General features: G+C 44.5%; 1 long non-coding RNA gene across 1 annotated transcript in view; it reads right to left on the bottom strand.

Annotated features, from left to right (window-relative positions):
- LOC309657118 overlaps positions 1 to 22,198 on the bottom strand; it is an 80,832-nt gene extending 58,634 nt beyond the window's left edge. The window contains exon 1 of the long non-coding RNA XR_014261658.1: positions 13,938 to 22,198. This is a non-coding gene — a long non-coding RNA (uncharacterized lncRNA). The remainder of the gene's footprint in view (positions 1 to 13,937) is intronic.

Raw genomic sequence — 22,198 nt, 5'->3', positions numbered from 1 at the left:
AAATTGTCTTTTCTTCCCTTACAGATATTCTTTCACTCATTCCCCAAATCCAGGACTTTGTTTTTATTAAAGAAAATACAACCTAAAAATCTCATTCCCACTAAGGTAATAGTGGGATGTAGCTGCCTAACATTCTAGAATGATAAAGCAGGGATGGATGTAAGTAGTCATAAGCCAATTCTCTATTTTTGTGGCAAAGGAACTGAATTTCAGGGAGATGGAGTGACTTGTCCAAGATCATACTGCAAATTCATGGCCAAACTAAAATGTGAATGCCAGTCTTTTGATTTCTAGACCAATATGCTTCCCACTAAATCAAGGATCTTATGAGCAGCACCTTAGAGGACATAGTGCTTGCCTCACAGAAAAGAATCTCTACTGGTGGGAGTTCAGATGCTATGGCCTCCATACTAGGGAAATAGCTAGTATCTCTCATCTTATGCCACATACGTCTACCCAAAGTGAGGAAAGGGAAACCCTGCAGTATTAATATGGAGAAGAAAGACTATGTTTCACAATATACTTAATAAAGAGGATTTTGTTCTATGTTCATTATTATATATCCTCTTTAAGGTGCTGTAAAGTCTTTTTGAAGATGAAGAAATAGAAACAGGAAGCCACACATGCTTTTTTTTCCTTTTTTTTTTTAATAATTTACACTATTCTCTATACTTTATACTATCTATATACTTTCACGGCTTTTTTTTTTTTTTTTAAATTTATTTTTGGCTGTGTCGGGTCTTCGTTTCTGTGCGAGGGCTTTCTCTAGTTGTGGCAAGCGGGGGCCACTCTTCATCGCGGTGTGCGGGCCTCTCATTACCGCGGCCTCTCTTGTTGCAGAGCACAGGCTCCAGACGCGCAGGTGCAGTAGTTGTGGCTCACGGGCCTAGTTGCTCCGCGGCATGTGGGGTCTTCCCAGACCAGGGCTCGAACCCGTGTCCCCTGCATTGGCAGGCGGATTCTCAACCACTGCGCCACCAGGGAAGGCCCACACATGTTTTTTAAACTACATGTCGATGTAACCAAAACTGAGTTTCAAAGGTTTACTTTGCTTGGCTTATTTACTGTTCTAATACTACCTTATGGAAAATAGCAGATAACCTGTTTCTGAAATGTATTATAACTTAAGCTGACAAGTTAAAATCAATTATGTTATTTAAGTTTATTTCTAAATATTATTAGCACATAAAATAGTAAGAAATATTATGTTACTAAAGCCCTGGTTTAGCCTGTGGGGCAGTATAATATAGTGGTAAACAGCATGGGCTCTGGAGCCAAACTGAGTTTGGATCAGTGACTTCGAACTAATTTTGAGCAAACTACTTAGCATGTCTGCCTGGGCTTTTTCATCTGGAGAATGGGGATGTTAATAGTACACATTTCAGATGGCTCTTTTGAGGATTAAATGAGGTAATACCTGTAAAGTGCTTAGAAAAATGCCAGGCACATGTTAAGGCTTAGAATCAGTTATTATAGCAGGGGCTCTGTAAAGAAATGTAAGCTGAAAATAATCAACAGATCCATCTGGGAGTGGGAGTTACCTGTTCCTGCTCCAAAATACAAAGCTCCTGCTATTGGAAATAATTTTAGAGAATGGAACGTATCCCCATTGACTCCCTATAATATTATGCCACAGGAGACCCATGAAAGGAAACTTGATAAAATACAAGCAGTAAACGTTATCCCGTAACTATTCATAATTTCTGGATTTCCACAAAGCAGTTCTTCCGAATCGTAATTAAGGGTTTGAAAGTCAAATGATTTAAGTGCTAGTTTTAATTACCGCTTGGTGAACTTTAGTGTGTTAGAATTGTCACAACTTTCCTTAAGGATTACTCTGAAGCCAGGAGATAGTGGGAAATTATTAACTCCTACTTTGGTACAGCAATTATCTGCATTACAAGGTTTATGCAATTAGCTGTTTAAGATGTCATTATATTTTGCCATCTGGTACACAGGAGTTTATGCATATGAACAGGCACGTGTTGAAGTGATTTTCACTATATGACTTGTTCTCAACCCAAGTCATCTCTCTAATGAGGGGAAGTTACCGTGCACCGTACATTAGTGGCAGGTGCACACTATCAAGCTTCATTTTCATCGAAGACCTTCATTTTTCCATTTTAAAGTATTCTGCACAAGTGCTGGAAAATTAATTAGTCGTTTGCCATTGAACGACGCCTGCAGACATGTTCCTTAGCAGTTAGAGGGGGGCACGGCGTCAGTGAGGGGCCGCTCCTCCTCCTCCTCCTCACCCAGACGGCTGCGAGGAACCCTCCTTCGGTGAAAAAAGCCGGGGCGTGAACCACGGCAGTAGACTGCCTCGGGAGCAGGGAAGGGGGGCCGGGCGGCGGGGTCCGCACCCCTTGCCCAGCTTTCCACCCGAGGGAGAGCGCGCCGGGCGGAGGCGGCGCGGCGGTTCCCAGACCGCGGCTCCCGCCGTACTAGCGCGGGTCCCGACCGACGCGCATTAGAAGGGCGCCCTCTGCCGTCGGCTCGCCGCCGCCGGGTAAGAGGAGAGGCTTGGAGCGGCCGGCTTAACTTTACAGCCGGTTCGCACGCGGAAAGAACGGCTCTCCGAAGGGGCTAGCAACCCTGCGCACGCGTCGTGCGCGGACGCCGCAGTCGGGCGCGCCCGGGTCGCGCGAGGACTCAACACCGCGCCCCCGGCCTCCGTCTCCAGGCCGGGCTCCCGCGCTGCCCCGGCCCGAGTGCAGGCACCCACGGGCGGCCTCGGCGTGGAGGGCCAGGGCGGGCCCTGGGTTCCGAAGGCCGGAAAAAGAGAAGCCCCTGGTCTGGACGGTGGCGGGGCGCGGGGTGGCCGGGGCTCCGGGCCGCGCCCCGGGAGGTGGCCCTCCGCCGCCCGCCGCGGGGCCTTTGTTGTTCGGTTCCGTCTGAATCGCTGCGGGGCCCAGCCGTCCCCGAGAGGCGTGCGGGCACCTCGCCGAGGCCGGCCCCGCGCTGCCATTGAAACGTGACACTGACGAACGAGCTGGGCCCGAGGCTTTCTTTGGGAGAGTTGGGAGTCGCCCGTCGCGAAGAATGTGGCTCTCAGGTTCCCTGGGAAACGTTCTGCCCCCTCCGTTGCTGCTATCTCGGTCTCCCCCCAGATACCCCACAGCACGCACGTGTTTCCTCTTTCCCAGTCCGCGTGCCAGGAGGAGAGCCTAAGTTCACTCCGAGAGTTGGGAAGAGAAGGAACCTTCTGAGCACGGGCAAGTGTGGGTTTGTTGGGGCCCAGGCAAGAAGGTACTTACTTGAGCCTTTTGTTTTGAGGCTCTGACTGCAGAGGAGCCTTTTACATTTGGGGCCTGAGGATGACGGCAAAGGGACCAAGGGACAAGAACCTGGCTGAACCTGTCCCTCCTCCACCCCGAACCCCCTTTGTCATCCTTCTGCACCAGCCTTTTTTTGGGGGGAAGAGGGAGTGAGGAGTTGGGTTCTTACAAGCAACCAACAAATATTTCTAGATAGACAACAATGTGTGAAGCACTGAACCAGGGACCAGCAGTTACTGAGAAAGTAGGAATTTGCAAGCTGATTAGAGAGTAAAATTCAAAAAAGGGATAAATTGGTTTGATTAAATATTCAAATGGTGCAGCCAGGCTGGGTATACAAATAAAGGGTGGGTAAAATTAGAATTGGCTATTAGAGTCTCAGAACTTCTGTACCTGGGCATCCCTACAAGTGAATCAGAGGTGATTCTGTGTTAGCACAGCACAGGAAACAGATACTTAATAAAGTTTGACATGATGGTGCCAAGAAAAAGAGGCAATCCTTCGTGCTGGAAGAGAACGCTGGACAAGTCAACCAAGGCCAGATTGAGGAGGCTGAGGGGCCTGGAATTGAGTGGATAAAGTAGGAAAAGCTTGTGCTTTGGAGCCAGACTAGATCACATCTCATCTGTGCCTCTTACAAATTGTAATTAGGAGTCTCTGTTCCCCTCTGTGAAATGGGATAATTATGCCTCAGTGCTGTCATGATTACACAGGGTTATATGACACAATGTCCTTGGTCCTAATACATTAAGTATCAGTATAACCTCTTCTTCCCTTTCAACTATTTCAAGTGTTCCCATGATCCCTAGGCTTCTTCAAGGCATCTTTAAAGGTTATTCAAATAAACATGTGGCTATGCCCTTCTTGCTTAAATTCAGTCAGCTCGGTTGCCTCCAGACACTCAAAAGAGTCCATGCTATACTACTATCTTTTATAGTATCTAAATTCTTTGAGAATACTGAGTATTCACCATAAGCTTTCTGAGCAACTATCCCATCAGACTGGTCCATCTGATGCCAATCATGTGTAACATGGGTTTATTAGACCTTCACCAATGGCTTTGGCTGAAAACTCAATTTTGCATGAGCAGGAGCAGCAGTTCAGTTTCTCAAACAACCCCCACGGGGCCATTTCATTCTTATTAAGTATCTGCCTTCCCAGAGCTGGGCCTACACAGAACAACCTCTGACCTGCAATTGACTTGGGGAGATAGCCCACATTCAGAAGCTCTGAGAATGAGACTTGGGAAGGTCAAGGCTCTGATTCAACAGAGGTGATGTGAAGAATACTAATGAGTTTCAAAGTGACATATAGACTGGCTCCCACTCTGCCCTTTCATTAACCAAAAAGAGCCCTGGATTGCCCATTGTTGGGGAAAGGTACGGAAAAGAAGTAGCTAAGATCTCCAGATATATGCCCCCACACACACACCAACCAATATGTGTTTCCATGACATAAAAGCACAATTACACATCAGAGAATAAAACAGGTGTCTCCAAAGTACAATGCTGTCTCTTATAAAATGTCTCATTATAAAATGAGGCCATAAGCTATAGTTCCCACCTTTTCTAAAGTCTCCTCCATTCGTTCATTTATATAACTATGCGTGAAGATGATGAAATGAGTAACTAAAATTCTAGGATAAAGGTAGTAATTGCAGAAGAGAAACATGTCAGCTCAACGTATGAGGTGGGATCTGTATTCTTTGAACATTAACCCCATCGCTTTATTATGACAGAACTAAGGCATGGACCTAGGGACTGGGAGAGAGGGAGAAGTTTCTACCTTAAAGTTTAGAATGTAAACCCCAAGAGAAATACTCCTGCATTTCTTCATATCTCTACTAGCACCCAGAACAGTGTGGAACACATAAATTCCACAAATACGTGTTGGTTTCAACTGGTTTTTCTTCACAAAGCGCTCTTACCTAATTACCAACTGGTCCCCAAAAGCTGACAATCCAAAGCCATCTGACCTTAAATTTGATAACTTTATGGTGTTTGTTAGTTACACTGTGGGGTTTTCCTGCTGATGAATCTCCTATGGCATCTGTTTCAGAATGAAAATCTATTACATTATTAGACACACTCCCACTGTACAGAAGCTGTATAGAAGTGAAATGCAGCTGAAGTCTGAGCTCTTGACATTGCATTGGCAAGCAGAAGCATCAAGGCTGGACCCAGTTTTGTTCTCATATAACATTGTCTCAAAAAAAAAAAAAAAAAAAAAAGAAGAAGAAGAAGAAAGTGGGATGCACACATTTACATCCAATACCCCAACCCAAAGCCTTCTTTAACCTTCCTTTTGATATGTTGAGTTATTCTCAAAAGTGAAAAGGAGGTGTTCTGGGTAGGAATGTTGGTTTGATTTGGTAGTTAGGTAGGTAAGAAGAAGGGGAACTAATGAGTAATTGTTACACAATGGAAAAACAAAAGCATTGAAAGGACTATAATTTTCCTGCCTAAATAATCCAGTCCTTTCATCACGAACTGTTACTATTACATAGATACAGACCAGCAAAAATATTTAATGTGCAACAATACTTATTGTAAATAATTTTTGTAACCAAATCAACAAAGGACCATCACTATAGGTCAGATGCCAGGATTTGGCAATAGCTACATTATACCAAATTTTTCAGTGTGATAGTATGCTAAAATGAGATTTGGTTGGTTTGGTCATTAAATAAATATGTTCTTCATATTTATAGAAGTATAGATCAGTTCATTCTTTGGCTTCTCCCAATGCACACTTGCCCCCTTCCTCCACCATTAATACTTCCTTACAAAACGTTGTAATACTCTACCATCACTAAAGGCTATAAACACCATCTTCTACCACACCTTCAACATGGCAAAACCACCAAGGTGCCCACTTCTCCAGGTGACCTTTCCCAATAACTTGTAAAAGTGCCCCAGAGCTAGTTGGGACTATGCTAGGTTGTGGTGTAACAGAAGGCACCCAGATGTATAATCAGAAGATCTGGGCTGTCCATGACCTGACTCCACCACTTCTCTCTAGGACTTTAAGTACCTCCCCCCCAGGTATCCTTGAACCAAGCTTTCCTCTTCTGTGAAGAGAAAACTTGAAGTCCTACTTCACAGAAGTGTTATGAGAATCACATGAGACCTCATAGGTAAAATTTCTAATATAGTAACCAAGCACATAGTAGGTGCCTAATAAATTGATGTTAAAGGTAGATTCTGAAATACAGATCTGGGTTGCTGACATAGGAAAATTTCTTTAAAGAAACAAAATGTACCAACTATGGCTTCTATCCCCATGTCTTTATTTCCTCATATTCAAAATGAGGATAACATGTAAGGTGATATAAATTAAATGAGGTAATAGTACATAGCAGTAGTAAGTGATCCATAATATAATATGTTATTATTTGTCTATGAGAAGGGAATTAGCTAGAGAGAGTAGTTATCAAAACTTCCACTAACCTGTCCTTCTATCCTAATCAGACACTCAAACCTCTCTGTCTCTCTCTGCCCTCTTCTAAGGCCCTAATCTTCAAAAAAACAGAAAACAACTAGACAAAGTCTTATAAGTTAGATTTATTAGGATAAAAGACTGTTTTCTCGTATTAGAAATCGATGAAAGCTCACTCTAGAAGGCACCTATAGTTTCTCATGTACATTATCTCGTTTAATTCTCACAAGGATCCTGTCAGACAGGTACCACGATTCCCCTTTTAAAGAATGAAGAAACCGAGACTCAGAAAGATCAAGCAATTTGTCCAAGGCCACACAGCCACTCTTCTCAGTGAAACAAGCTGCACTCCATGAGACCGGCCTGGAGGAGAGACTTCTTTGATCCTCGAATCCCCCAATTCCCCACTCCCCAAAAGTTCATTCTCAGTGCCCTCAGGACTCGTGCTGCTACCAACAGATCCGTAACGTTGGAGCTCAGAACTCAGACTCAGGAGCTGAGAGATGGCCCTGGACAAAACAGGGCCCTGCTTCCCCTGGGTTGCCTTTCTGGGCCAGCTGTCTCCCCTTCTCTCTACTGCTATCTGGAACACGCCTGTAGGTGGCGCCCTGATTCGCTCGGGGAACTTGAAGGGCGAGGACACGGGTCACCAGCTGCCTCCCCTCAAGTCCATTTTAAATAGTCCCTTGGCTGGAGCTCAGCACAGGAACCCTGGTAATGTGGACGTGCCCCTCTGCCCGGTCTCTCTTCCTCTCCCCCGCCTCGCCCCTCCTCTCCACCCCCTCTCCCCACAGCGGCTGGTGCGCTGCGGCAGCGGTCTTCCTGCGCTTCCCCCGAGGTCGGGCTCGGGAGCCGATCTCCAAGCCCTCTAGGCCGAGCCTGGCGCTCCGGGGCGGTGCTTCGGCCCCAGAGCCTCGGCCTGCCAGCCGCCGCCCCTCCCCGCTCCCTTCCCGCCCCCTCTGGTGCCGCAGCTGTAGCGGGGTGGAGGGATGGGGGGAGAGTGTGACCCGTGAATGCTGGGCGGGGCGGGGCAGCTTTAAAAACTTCTGAAAGGCCACGTTCAAAGCCTCCAGGGACCGAACTTGGGCCCTAAGGCGGTTTCCATCGAGGGGCCTACAAGGGGGCGGAGGGTGCACCTGTAGGGCTGGGAGCGCATTGCCTGGGAAGAGGGTCTGGGTACCCGCGAGCCCTGAAGCTCCGGCCCTGCACTCGCCACCTGGCCTCAGCCTCCTCCGTCCCAAGCCCTCGCCCCCTCCGGGAACCCGCTGCCCCTCCCGGGACCTTGGCTTTCATCCTCCCCGCGGGACAGCAGCGGGGCGGGGTGGGAGCCTCTTTGGGCCGCGCGTTCCCCGCAGGGTCTTCCTTCCCTCTGGCCCCTCCTTAGGAACCCGAGATTTCGCAGCAAAGTTGAATTCCCGGATTTTAATTCCAATCCGCCCGGGTGGGAGGCGGCCGAGGAAGTGGGCATCGCGAAGGAGGAAACGTTCCCATTTTACCTTCTACCCCCATAAAAATCACTGGGGAGGTTAAGAAGGAAGGGAAAGCGGGAGGAGGGGCCCACGCTTGGGGAGGGGGGCTGGCGAGGGGTCGCATAGTGGCGGATCGGATAGTGGTCCCGGCGGGCGGCGTCTGGAGTCGCCGCTGTCGCTGTGCGCCCCGGTTGTGCCATCTGGGGGCACACGGAGAGGGGCAGCCGCTGGCCAGGGCAGCTCTTCGACAGAGAGCGGACGCCGCCCCTCGCGGAGCAGAGAGGGAACTAAAGGGATTTTCATTAGTACCGCATTATGAGGCTCATCAGGCCCCAAAGTCCTTCCTGTAGAGGCTCTTGAATGAATTAGGTAAATGATTTGCTCCACTGGTAGTTTCTGAAGAAGACATTTTTCTCAGACCTTCTGAAATTGAGCGCTTTAGCTGGGGAGCAAATACGGGGAGGCTCCTCGTAGGACGGTTTCCACTCCTGCGGTCTCTCTGGGTGTGAATTGATGGGTAGGTTACTGGGGACACGTGGGAAGAGGTAGACATGGAATCGAACAAAGCTGCGTGATTTAGTTAAGGAAGAAAAAGCCGCTGAAAATAGAGTCGTTTAAAAATAAACTACATAAAGTTTATTGTTTTGCTTGGAGTCCTTTTCCCTGATCTGAGAAAGTAAAATAAGTGAGAGTTGGGTTATGTTTTTTTTCCAGTTACCGTTTATTACACTTTCTCAAAGGCCTTGAAAGAATTATTTTAGCAAATTTTAAGAACAATAGTTGCTGGCATTACAAGACAGCAGAGATGTGGCGAACAGATCGGTAGACGCCAGGAGAGTTTAGTTGCAACATTAACTCTTCAAATTTAGTGTCGACTTTATGTATTTTTTAAAATAAGGCAGTGTTTTTATTAACTTCTAACTTCAGGAGGTAGGGAACACTAAGAAGGAAAGAGACCGAAGGAAAAATAAAGCAATGGAAACAAAGAGAGAGACGAGATTAATTGTAACAGCCTGGTCTTCAATGAGTCCCAAGTCGGCATCCTAATGCAGTGCACATTTCTGGTAGCGTTAACTTTACCCGGAATATTGGTGGGCCTTGTCTCTAAGCGCTTCCTAAGAAAGAGCAGGCTTAAGCAAAATGTGTTCCCTTTTGTGAAGGTCTAGCACTTGCCCAGTGAAGTTGCCCCCAACGGTAAAAGTGGTCCTCCTGCTCTCGGTGGCCTGAGCCGATTTCGCTGCTGTAAAATCGGCAGGTGTGTGCAGAATCCACGGCGCTAGAGCCGGGACCTGGTGAGCCAGAGAAACAGATGACCCGCCAGCAGTGTCCTGAGTACCTTGTCCTGGCGTTTTAGCAGACAAGAACTGGCATGTTGAAACTGTCCATCTGATGGACAAAAGCTAAGCGATCGGGTTTCCTATAGACTTGCCCACTTTGCGCCCAGCATTCTCCCGTATACAGGGTGAAAGCAACATTTTTATCCCTTAAGACTAAAATGTAACGTTTAAAACAGGTTGAAAGCATGGTCAAGGGCTCAAAGGCAAGCCTGTATTCCACACAGGGCAAGTGCAACTTATCAGGGTAAAGAGCAAGAAACTTTGTAAAAGTTGGAATCACCATTCAGAGAGATAGATTAAGGTGCTACAAAATAATGCGGTAAGGACAGAGGACCAGAAATACTTGGGGGTGCGTTTGTGTTTGTGAAGGGGGGTAATTGAGACTTGTTATGCTGTTGTTTGAATGATTTGAGGTTTACAGAAAGCAGTCCTGTTCTCATGAAGCTGGAAGGCTATACTTTCTGGGCAAAACACTCTTGGTGATTTCACCCTCAGAGTTATGGGATCTAAGACCTTTGCAAGCACTCTTGACCTGAGAAATCACGCAACTAGCAAGCTCTGCAACTTTTCTCCTGAGTTCATTATACAAAACACACAAACCTGGATTGCTAAATAATTTAGGGGGTGTTTGCTCCCAGAAAGAAACTGCAGGGAGTGTTTCTGGAGATGAGGGCTGTGTTAGAGCCCATTCCTTAGCAGTGGGGCAGGGGGTCAGACAACAAACTGGCACAAACACACATCTTCATCTGCATTGGCACCCTCATTCCCACCCTGGGTGCACACACTGCCAGCTAAAGAACAAGAGCTTATCCACCCCAAGTGTGTAAGGAGCAAGGCTTAATGCAGAGTCCAAATACATGCCCACAAAACACAAAAGGGGAGCTTAATTCTGGGTGTTAGGAAGGGCTACCTTGAAGAAGCTGGGGACTTCCAGCAAGCAGTGAAAAAGAGCCCCAGAGATCTGCAACCTGTCAGCTCCAGGGAAAGTCACGACATCCCACCAGTCCCACAATATCAGTACTGTGGTTCAAGCGTTGGAAACTGCGGTTTTTAATTGAGGCTGGGTCCTGCCTCCCCCCCTTCCTCTTCAGCGGCCCCTCTCTGTAAGCGGATTTGCTTTTCCATGCATCGCTGGCAAGTCGCTTTTAGGAAACCTTGCCTCTGCGGAACGTTTTAAACATGGTAATATATTGCAGTCTTACTAAGTCCCCCTCCAGAAGTGCGTGAAAGGGGCTCTGTTTTCCTGAAGGATTCAGGAACTTTACTATCTGAGCAAAGGCTGGCTCAAGGAAGTCTTGAATTGACTCCATATCCACTCACGTGAAGGCAGCATGTTTTGTTTTTGGTTTTATTGTTTGGTCTGGTTTTTAACACCTAGAAGATTTTAAATTCACACAATACTCCCTCGGAAAGCGGGGGGGGGGGGGGTGGGGAAGCATTGAATTTGTTCCCTTCTTTACAAGACATCCTAGAAGTCCGTCTGAGAGAAGAGGCTGCTGAGTTGGTAGAACCACCAATTAATATGGAAAACTAGGTTGTCTGGGCCAAGTTCCCTGGGTATGAAGACGCGGAGGGGAGGGGACGAAAGTCTCTCACAGGTCGCCACTAGGAAGGGGGTGGCAGAGCAGAGAGCCCCTTCTAAAGTTCGGTTGTGCTGGGCATCCGATCTGCCTTCCTCCGGACACCTCGCCAGGGAGCCCCGCGGGTTTCAGCTTCCACCTCAAAAGTAAGGGTTGGTACTGCGGCGTCGCCCCCCTCCTTCCCCTAGGGATGTGTCGGGACGGTGGCCGATACCCGAGCAGCGCGGGGTCAGCCCCGGGGCCAGAGGGCGGCGCCCGGCCACTGCGCGCCTCGGTCGGCAGCCTCGCGGTCGTGACCTTGTCGGGCAGTTCCTGCGAGTCCCGCTCGGTTCCTCCACCCGCCCTCGCCCCCACCCCCTCTCAGGGCCTGGAGCGGGGGATCCGCGACCTATCGTCCGGGTCGGTGATGATGGAGGGTAGAATTGAGTTTATTTATTCTCAAATTCCCCCAGTACCTCTGCAGCTTGGAAAGTCCGCGGGCCACTGGGGACCGTCCCCGCGGGGACTCCTTGGAGGTCTCCGAAAGCTCTGCGAGGCCAGGTGCCCGCGGCTTCTGGGTGCCAGGTTGCTGCGGGCGCGGAGGAATGAAACTCGCCGGGGTTCCCACCTTTGGCTCCGGGAATTTTTTAAAGTATATAGGTACCTTCGGTTTCCTTTCGGCACCTTACAGCGCCTCTTTAGAGGGAGTGTGTGCATGATGGAGAGGGTGGGAGTCCCCACGAGCGAAAAGGAGGAAGGCAAGCAGGTGTTGTGAAAGGCAGCTCACCCTCTTCTATTGATTTATTTATTTAGGAGATTGTGTTAATCAGATTGACAAAGTGGAGTCGAGCGCTCACGCTAGCGCTTGGAATACAACTTTTCTTCCCGCACTTTCAGCAAGACGTTGTCTGGCTAACGGAGAACTTAACCTGGTGCCTGCAGCCCCCTCAACTTGGGGTTGGACGTCACCCCGGGCGCCCCAGGTCTGCCAGCCCTGGATGGGACGGTCTCTTCACCAGCCCCTGGTAGAACAGTTAGTGCACCTGGGGCTTCAGGTGCCGTAGGAGGAAAGAAGTGGGACCTTACTTTCCAACCTGCAGTGACCTAAGCCTGCCAGTTCTGGAAACACCTAATCTCCACTTCCTCTAAAAAGCTTAACTGCAGCTCGCCTCCAATCCCAAATTGCAAGCACTATCGGGATTGCTCCCTTAAGCATTCCTTGCCTGTGACCCTTCCTAAAGCCTGGTTCAAGTCTGCACTCTGGGGGTCATTAAGAGAGGAGAAAGAGTCAGGATGTTGCTTTTCCCCTTTAAACTAATAAATGACACAAAGGGAGCACGCCAGAGATTTGTGATTGTTTTGACTCCATAATTCAATGACAGAGATTAGGCCTGAGGTAACACATTGTGTAGGAAAGAAAGTATCACAACAGGAACAGGCAGGAACTGATGGCTTGGAAACTTCTCTCCAAAGAAAACCTTGGCTTCCTACCACCTGGACAGTCAAGACACATATTAATAAGTATGCACTCAACATACAGACCCGATGCTACACATTTGCATTGATCTGGTCAAGTGGAGAATTCTCCAGCTTCACAACTATTGCATGTATGGGAATGGAGTTTTGGTAGAGAATGTTCTGGCCTATTCTTAATAATAATAAAGACTGCTGAGCTCCTTGCTTTAAGCTGACATCATAAAAGCCCGATAAAATAAAGTGCTTAGAGGCCTTAGTTGAAATCCAGGAGCAGATCAAAGATCCCTCTATTATATCTGACCTTGCTTTCCCTGTGTTTACAATGGAGTAATAATAACCTCTAACATTTATTGAGCTGTTGGTTACATGTGCCATGCTCTGTTCCAAGCACTTTAATATGATAACTCATTTATCCTGACAGCAGCACTACGAATTAGTTGCTATTATAATCCCTATTTTATAAATGTGGGAAACTGAGGCACAACTAAACTAAATAATTTGGCTACGATTACTCAGCTAGTGCATGTCAAAATTAGTTAGTGGTTTGGTTCTAGCACCCACACTCCTGACCAGTTACTACACAGATAAGAGGAGTGTCAAAGAGTGGTCTCTGCCTGCGACCCTTGGAGTTGCTTTCTGAAAAAAGTGGACAGGGAGTAATTAATCCCCTTAATTCAGTCAATCTTGACAGCCAGTCTGGCACAGAAGAACTCTTACCTACTAAAAACTTATTTTCTCTGAATTATCCAAGTAATTTAATGCATTTCAGAAACAGATTATAAACAAGAATATTGAAGATTGTTCCAATCCCAAAATCCTTTTGGCTGATCCTTGAAAATAGTCTCTACCCCCCAAAATATAATTACAAGATTACATTGTCATTCTCAAAGAGCATTCATTGTATGCTATACATACTTCAGAGCTGGGACAATAGCAGCTCTTAATATAGACACAATCTTTATTGTTAAGGACGCAGGCATACTGGATTCATCACTTTTATCACCACCAGTTTAAACAGATGCCACCTGAAGAATGTGACCTCTTTTTCTCTCTACATTAAGACCTCCTCCTGGCCCCCCATCATCATTCCCTCCTAGCTAGAATCATGCTGTCAGTGCAAAAAAAGACCTTAGAAAGCATATCATTTACCCTCTGCGATTTTACAGATGACAAAAGAGGGCTATAGAAAAAGAGACCTGCCCAAGCTTACACACCATCCCAATGTGTGGGACCCAGGACTCCACTCCCAGTTCACTTCTTCTCCCAACCTGAATTCATCCTTAGAGTTCATAAAGGTATTTACATTGAGAGCACACTCTTTTAAAAAAGTTTTAACAACCCTTTTTTGACCCAAGATATATAAAGAAGGGGCTGTCTTACCCCTTTCTTCCTCTCAGATGTGTTCCTGGAATATCTTCACCAGATGTTTACCCAAGAAATTACAGTCGCAGAGTCTTCAACATGTGCGTGTATTTTCAAAGCAGCATTTTAGATCTGAACCCAATTAATGATTTTCTTTTCTTTCTTTTATTAAAAAAAAGGAGGGGGGAGAATTTTAGTTTTGCCTGCAAGTGATCCGAGTCTTTACAGAGTCTGCGTTAACGTCACTCACTTTCACTCTGCGACGTGCTAGTCTCACAGTCTAGTTTTGTTCAGACTTTATTTTGCTCCAAGCTGCCTTACAAGCCACTTGTCCACGCTGCAAAAGGTGGGGGGTAGGGGTTGGGGTGACTGGCTCTTTTGCTCTTTTTTTCCCCCTTCCTATATATGAAAAAATCTGGAATCATTCCACTTGGCCCTGCGCGCGGGCACACACGCGCACACACGCGCACACACACGCACACACGTGTACCATGCATGGGTGGGCGCCTGTGGAACTGTGTAGACGCGCGTTTGTGATTTAAAGTGGCAGGACCAAGAGCCGGACTGTAGCCGTGAATTATTTTGCGTGATAAATCAGCCTGATCGTCTGCTCACTGTACTGGCATTATGCACCCGAGTGCTCGGCTGTTACGGCGGACGTGCACTGCGGCAAAACGCCCTCGGAGCCGCTAATTCTGTGGCCACGGCCGCGGCGGGGGCGGTGGCGGCTCGGGGGCGCGAGCGCGGATTGATTTTTCAAGATCACGTCTCCTTCGGTGCGGGTCGCCAAATCGAATCCGTTGATTCCAGAAGCCTCGGTGGATGCAAGCGGATTGGGTTTTGTACCTGAGATTGTTAAAATACTTTTTTTTTCTTTAGAAGGAGGAGCCCAGCTGTTGGTGCAGGAAGGGAGATATACCTTTTCTGTTCTATTTTCCTTTTACATTTGGGGAAAAAATGAAAATGGCTACCACCGCTTCTCGAGCACAGGGGAGGCCAGACCTTTGCAGACAGGGAGATGATGCTTGAAATCCTCTTTCTTTCCTCTCTTCCTCCCTCCTTCGCCCCCATCCTCCTGTCTGCTCTGCGACAGCCCAGGGAGAAAAAGTGGTCCTAGGCACTTGTGCGGGTCATCTGTCCTCACTCTCGCTCTTTTGTTTCGACAAGTAGTTACCTTTTTTTCTTTCTTTCTTCCTTTTTACAAACTGATCCTTTTCACCTGGTTTCAAATTTTTAATAAAAACGTGTCCGGAGCATGTCTGATTTGTCTTCTGCTTAAACACCCAACATTGCAGCGGTTGAACAGCAGCGGGGGTGGGGTGAGGGCAATCTCCGGACCCGATCTGTAGAGATCCCCTGGGGCAGACACAGCGCAGTGGTTACCTATACCTTTGGGGGGGGGGGTGTTGTCTAATTAACAAATTAGTTACCAGATGTGTATTGATGCCTGCGAGTTTTTAAAAAGCACATTGAGAATTTCACTTTCACGTGTTCGTGACTGTATTGCTCTTCTCTACAGCCGAGCATATGGATCCTACCAGACTGATCATTTACATTTAAAATGTGGGATTCCAAAGACTTGGGAGGCGGCTTCGGCGTCCCACTTTGTTTGCAGGAGAAAACCTGAGTATCTTTCCAGAGGGTAGGAAACCTTTTCCATTCGTGAAGGTGGCACTGACACTGACATTATTTATCCCAGATTTTTACATCTCCTGAAGCTGCCTGCAAAGCTACGGTGGTATTTGCCAAATTGGGAAGATAATTGCAATGTCTATGTGTAATGACACAGTGTTGCATAATAATAATTTAAGCAACTGTTTTTGTTTACGGTGATGTAACTTTCCCAAAGTTTGTTGGTAGCTTTAAAGGGTTTAAGTGCAGAGCAGCTTGCCAGTGAGCAGCTGCCCTGAAGAAAGTGAGCGTGATTCAGCCCTCCCACCTGGGATCTGCAGTTCCCATCTTTAGCTGCAATCCCAACCTGTAGGTCCCAGGAGCAGGGTGGAAGGAAAAGGCCAAGCTGACGACTTGGCTTTACCTGAAAAAGTCTGCCTGAATTGTCCATGACTTGGAAGAATACTCCTGTTCAAGGCAAACTAAAAAGCCAGAGGCAGCAGTGCTGTGAAAATCCAGCTCAGTTAAATGGGAGCTGAAATACAGCTTTTTAATGAGCGTGTCTCAAGTAGTAAAAATGAGTGCAAATGAATTCAAAACCAACCACCGTTTTGCTCCACCATTTCAGACATACTGAGTCTGTCATGTGTTCAGGCTGCTGTTTCACAGCCCGTGATGTGTAGACAGTGCACAATTTACACGTTATAATGACTTGGAGATAAACGAGTGTTTTAATTCAGTCTTTAGAGACAAATGAAAGTAAGTTATACATCTAGGTCCACAGAAAGGCGGCCTAGCAACTCAGAGGAAGCCCACACTCTCCCAGGCGGCAACACTTCCACTCATTTTTTCTGAGAGACCCGGATTCCAGGACCTCGGAGTTGGGCATGAATCTGATGTGTAACTATAAAAGTGATATACCAAAATGTATTAGTTCACACATGGACATATGAAAACTAAAAAATGAAGAACTCTTTGTTGGCCATTAGGCAGGGCTGTAAACTTAGGAAATGTTTCCCTAAAGTTTATCTGAATTAATAATTTTTTGTGATATCGTCTGTATGACCATGATTTGTCATTTACAGAGACCCTATTCAGGCAGGAGAGTTAGCTTTTTAAAAATTTTGTGGTATCAAAGTTGTTTTTTTTTTTTAAGGGGAAAAAAATCACAAACTAAGCTTTCTTGCTATAGGAAAAGTTTAGTAAAATTCTTAATGTGTTGCTGCTTTAGAACTAATGTGAACGGGCATTTCCTTTGATGATAATAGTGAATATCTGAACACTATTAGCATTAGTTATGGTATTTTCTTAGTTAATTGATCATGTTTTTATTTTCAAAGTAACTATTTCTGATAGTGAAAAACTACAGATTATCTCATATTGGGATTGTGGGATTGCTCTATCAGTGAGGTGCTTTTTAGCTTTCAATTTAGGATTGTTGTGTTAAACTTTCATATAACAAATTGTGAAAACAGAAAGGTTTTTTGTTTCTTTTTGTTTTTTGATTTCAAAGTTAATTCAATTATTTTATCTACAGTCCATGGGAGTCTATTACTATTGTACCTAGCAATTCATTAAGACTAATAGTAAGTAATGTTATATAATACATTTTTTAGAAACATTAAAGCAAAGGACGTGAGCAAATTGAGACAACTAGAGTGATCAAGTAACAATATCAAAACAATACAGACACTTGTAAAATTATGTGTTTGAGTCATTATTTACATTCACATTTACAAAAGAAAAAGAACAAGGAAGATGAGTTTTATAAGCCTTTCCAATTAACACTTAGATTGGGAAATAACAGGTGTCTGTATCACTGTAATTATCCACTGAGAAAAACTCTTTCCTGGTCCTGCTACATGCCGCCCCAAAAATTCAAGTCGTATTTTAACTAGCACCGATATTGATATTGCAATGAGTCTTTCTTTCAATTATCTGTAATATAAAATTCAATTGTATTCTCAAATTTTGACTTTGAGAAACTAAACTGAACATGAATCATTATATTTTTAACACACTTTGAAGCAAGTATCACACATATTATATTTTCAGGATTTACTCAAATATTATACCTCCACATAAGAATGTAGGATTTACTACAATCTGATGTTCAAATAGAGACTTTCAAAAGTTAGTCCTACTAATGTAAGGCACTAGATTTGGAGGGAGAGCAGTGAGGTAGCATGTGCCTTATTATTTGGTACAATGTCATGTGTCATATGTTTTAACTCACCTGAAGAAGGTATTCTGCACTGGCCTTCTGGCAAATAAAGTAACCCAGCCTTGCCTAGAATCACTTGCCTCTTTGAAGACCAGATCACCACTTACTTGTCCTGCGTCCCCAGAACATAATGTAGTGCCAGGCTACTGCAGCATCCAGTAAATGTTTCCCAGCCTTGCATTTATTTGATAGTTCAATTTTTTCTTAATTTTTGACAGTGAGTGTAAATTTTGGAAGTGGATAGGGCTAGTAGAAATACTTTGGCAGAAAACCAGTTGGGAAAATTTTGTTTCTATCTGCTATCTCATGACAAATTAAAATATATTTGATTTATTGTCAACTTTATAGCTCTTGGGAGGACTAGCAAACTAATAGGAATAATGTTAAAACCAGAAACACTTACCATTCTTTGGCTTCGTTCTTGAAGAAGCACTTCTTTTTTCAATATACTAAAAACATACCACGTACCATACAAACTTTAATTTTTCGGCTCTCAGCCTGGACCTGCTTGCTACAAGCTGGCCATTTCAAGCATCCTCGCCAGACTAAAGCACTCTTTATAATTGGTTCTCCTTGCTCTCATTTTGGTTTTCTTTCCTTGGTAAACACAAAGTAAAAACTATGCCAAACTGCCAAAATGTATTGAAGGCAAATGCCACCCTTTTCGGCATTATTTTACCAAACAAGGCATGAGTGATTGAATGAATCTTAATATCTGCCGTAAAGCAAGGCATTATTCTTGCATACTAAAACTCAGAGTATTTTTCCAAACAACTCGGTTCTGCATTCGTGTGATCTAAGATAGAAACCAACTCCTTTTCTTCACCCATTAAAAATAATGGTCTTCAAGGATCACTTGTTGTTTTCATAGGTATACAATCTGCTGATGCAGCACAACTCATAACTTTCTTAGTAAAGAAAATAAGAGGTATATAAAAAAGGAAAACAGCATCACTGTGTATTTTTATGATTTTAGAATACTACATTATTTATATAAAGAACATTATATAAAGCCAGAACTAGACTATTTGCATCCCAATTAAAGAAAAACTCCACTTAATTAAATATGAATTTTCTTAAGTTTTCTCATAAAATATAAGGTATTATATTAATATGTGATATTTAATTTTCTAGCGTTGCAGATAAAGGGATAATAATTTCCTATCAGAACTTCTTTAAAAATTGCTTTAATGTCATAGTCCTAAAGTATTAATTGGCAAACTAATGACCTGAAGACAATAATACATTCCCAACCATGGTGAATAGTTTCCACAGTTTAGGAAAAATGGTGTCCAAATATTTTTCAGTGTAAGGAGAAGTACAGTACAGTATTATTTACAAAGATGAAATAAATTTGATCTAAATGTCTTTTGTTCCAAGTTAGGCTCTGGGACATCTTGACTAATTTTCCCACTTTCAAAGCAAAAGGAAAAAATGAGACAAGGGAGCGGAGAAAGAATAGGTTAACTTGTTTTGAACCCCTGCAATCCGTTCTCCACATTGTTGTCAAAGTGATTTTTCTAAACAAAAACTGATCTTGTTACCACCTTCTTTAAGCCCTTCAATGGCTCCCCATTAATATTAGGATAAAGTTTAAAATCTTAAAAGTTGGTCACTAGACCTGGAGTGTTCTGACCCATACTTACCCCTTCAGCCTCCTCTTGGTACCTGCCCTTCCACTAGCCTGCAGTTCATTTTATTTCTTCTTTCACCTACTATCCCAGCCTTCCTCCTCCCCATTCCCATTCCCATTCCCCTTGGATAACTCTTATTTATCTTTGAGGAAAAAAAAAACCCCTGCTCTGACATTCAAACAGCATTTCCAAAATGAATGAATGAAGAAATGAGAGGATGAACTCATATACCAAAGAGAATATGCAGAATTAGAGACCTTTAGAATTTCAAAGGACCTTGGATATCAACTAGTTCAAAGATATCATTTTTCAGATGAGCAAACTGAGAGTGGTCCTGAAAATTCAGGTGGCTTTAAAGATCACACAGTTAATAGGAGAACTGAGAATAGAATCCAAGATTCCTGATACTCGTGGAAGCAACTCTGTAAATGAAATGTCATTAAATAATTTTTTCAGTTTTTTCCCAAAGCCAAACAAAAATTGCCATTTCCTCTCAAAAAATTAGAAATAGAATTACTATATGATTCAGCAATTCTACTTCTGATTATATACCCCAAAGCATGGAAAGCAGGGACTCAAACAGATATTTATACCCCATGTTCATAGCAGCATTATTCGCAATAGCCAAAAGGTGGAAACAACCCAAGTTTCCATCGATGGATGAATGGATAAACAAAATGTGGTACATACTTACAGTGGAATATTATTCAGCCTGAAACAGGGAGGAAAATCTGGCACATGCAGTAACATACATGAATTTTGAAGACATTATGTTAAGTGAAATAAGCCACTCACAAAAGGGCAAATACTGAATCATTCTACTTATATAAGGTACCTAGAGTAATCAAGTTCATAGAGGCAGAAAGTAAAACGCTGGTTGCTAGGGGCTGGGGGGAGAAGGGAATGGGAAGTTACTCTTTAATAGCTACAGAGTTTCAGTTTGGGATGAAGAAAAAATCCTAGAGGTGAATAGTGTTAAGGGTTGCACAACAATGTGAATATACTTAATGCCACTGAACTGTACATTTAAAAATGGTTAAAATGGTAAATGTTACGTATATTTTACCACAATTAAAAAAAAAAATTGCCATTTTCCTAACGGTTCTACTGGTACAGTGTCAGATTGTGCCCTGTCTCCCTACCCTGACCCACATAGGCATTTTTTTTTTCTGTAATGTTTTTGGTTGACTCATAATCGTGATTCTTAGCCTATTAACTGGGCTTTGAAGCAAGCTACGCACTTGTTACTGCTAGTGTATCCAACACAATAACAACAACCCCAATTCTATAAATTCCTTTGCTGGCGTTCCCTTTGCTGATCCCATTTTGAGTCACCTTATGAAAGAGAAAGGGAGGCTGGAGAGCTGAAGGATTGAGGATGGAAATGAGAGTCTGAACTCGGTGTCCATGCCAACTGGGTTGTCCAGTTCCTGTTTCCTTCCCATCCATACTAGTCTGGGGGGAGTGGGATATGATCTTAAGAATATTAGAGTGAGTGTGGGGAATTCCCTGGCAGTCCAGTGGTTAGGACTCTGCACTTTCACTGCTGAGGGCACAGGTTCAATCCCTGGTCGGGGAACTAAGATCCCACAAACTGCGTGGGATGCAGCAAAAAAAAAAAAAAAAAAAAAATTAGAGTGTGAAAAACCCCAGGGCCATAGGGGTCAACCTCAACTGGTTCTCTCCTTTCTTTGTTGCTGATGTTCTGGGCCCCATAGTCACTGCTGTCAAACCAATACCAGGTACATTCTAATTTAGCGGTATCTGGAGTACTAGTACCACTAGCCCAGGGCGCTCAAGCTACAGTTGAGGAGTTCCTAAATTAGTCATTTTAGAAGATGCCATCCTTCCTACCTCCTCTGTCCTCACGCTGGCTGGAATCTCATCCAGCGATTGAGTACATGGCTCCATGCCTCATCGTGAAGCTTGTCGTCTGCAGTACAGCCCGTGTCTGTGTGTATGTATGGCAGCAGTAGTGATGGTGGCGGTGAAAGGTTATGTATTACAACTTTGCAGACCTCAGAATGTCTGTGTTGCTTTTGAACAACCCTTCTTGAGTTTGCATTTTATAATCATATGAATATTGTATATTTCATATGTTTTTACCTTTCCTTTTTTTAAAAAAATAAATTTATTTATTTATTTTTGGCTGCGTTGGGGGGTCTTCGTTCCTGCGTGCGGGCTTCTCTAGTTGTAGCGAGCCGGGGCTACTCTTCATTGAGGTGCACGGGCTTCTCATTGAGGTGGCTTCTCTTGTTGCGGAGCACGGGTTCCAGGCGCGTGGGTTTCAGTAGTTGCAGCACAGGGGCTCAGGAGTTGTGGCTCGCGGGCTCTAGAGCGCAGGCTCAGTACCTGTGGCGCGTGGGCTTAGTTGCTCCGCGGCATGTGGGCTCCTCCCTGACTAGGGCTTGAACCCGTGTCCCCTGCGTTGGCAGGCGGGTTCTTAACCACTGCACCACCAGGGAAGTCCCTACCTTTCCTTTTTTAAGTTGATTAGAAGGAAACTCAAAGTCAAAGTTGCAAGCCAACTCTAGAAAAGTACATAGGATCTCATTGCATGTATTTTGGACACTAACCTTGGCCTTGATTTTATCTTATTTCTATCTTAATAGTCTCTCTCTCTCTCATATATATATGTGTATGCATATATACATATGTGTATATGTATACATACACACATATATGTATATACATGATATATATGTGACTATATGACATATATATGACTGGTATGTGTCTGTATGTGTATAGCTATAATTAGACAGATAGAGATAAATAGACACAGATACATATATACAAACACACACATC

Source organism: Balaenoptera physalus, assembly GCF_965194825.1.
Source record: "Balaenoptera physalus genome assembly, chromosome: 1".
NCBI lineage: Eukaryota > Metazoa > Chordata > Mammalia > Artiodactyla > Balaenopteridae > Balaenoptera > Balaenoptera physalus.
This window is presented reverse-complemented; position numbering and strand designations above follow the sequence as displayed.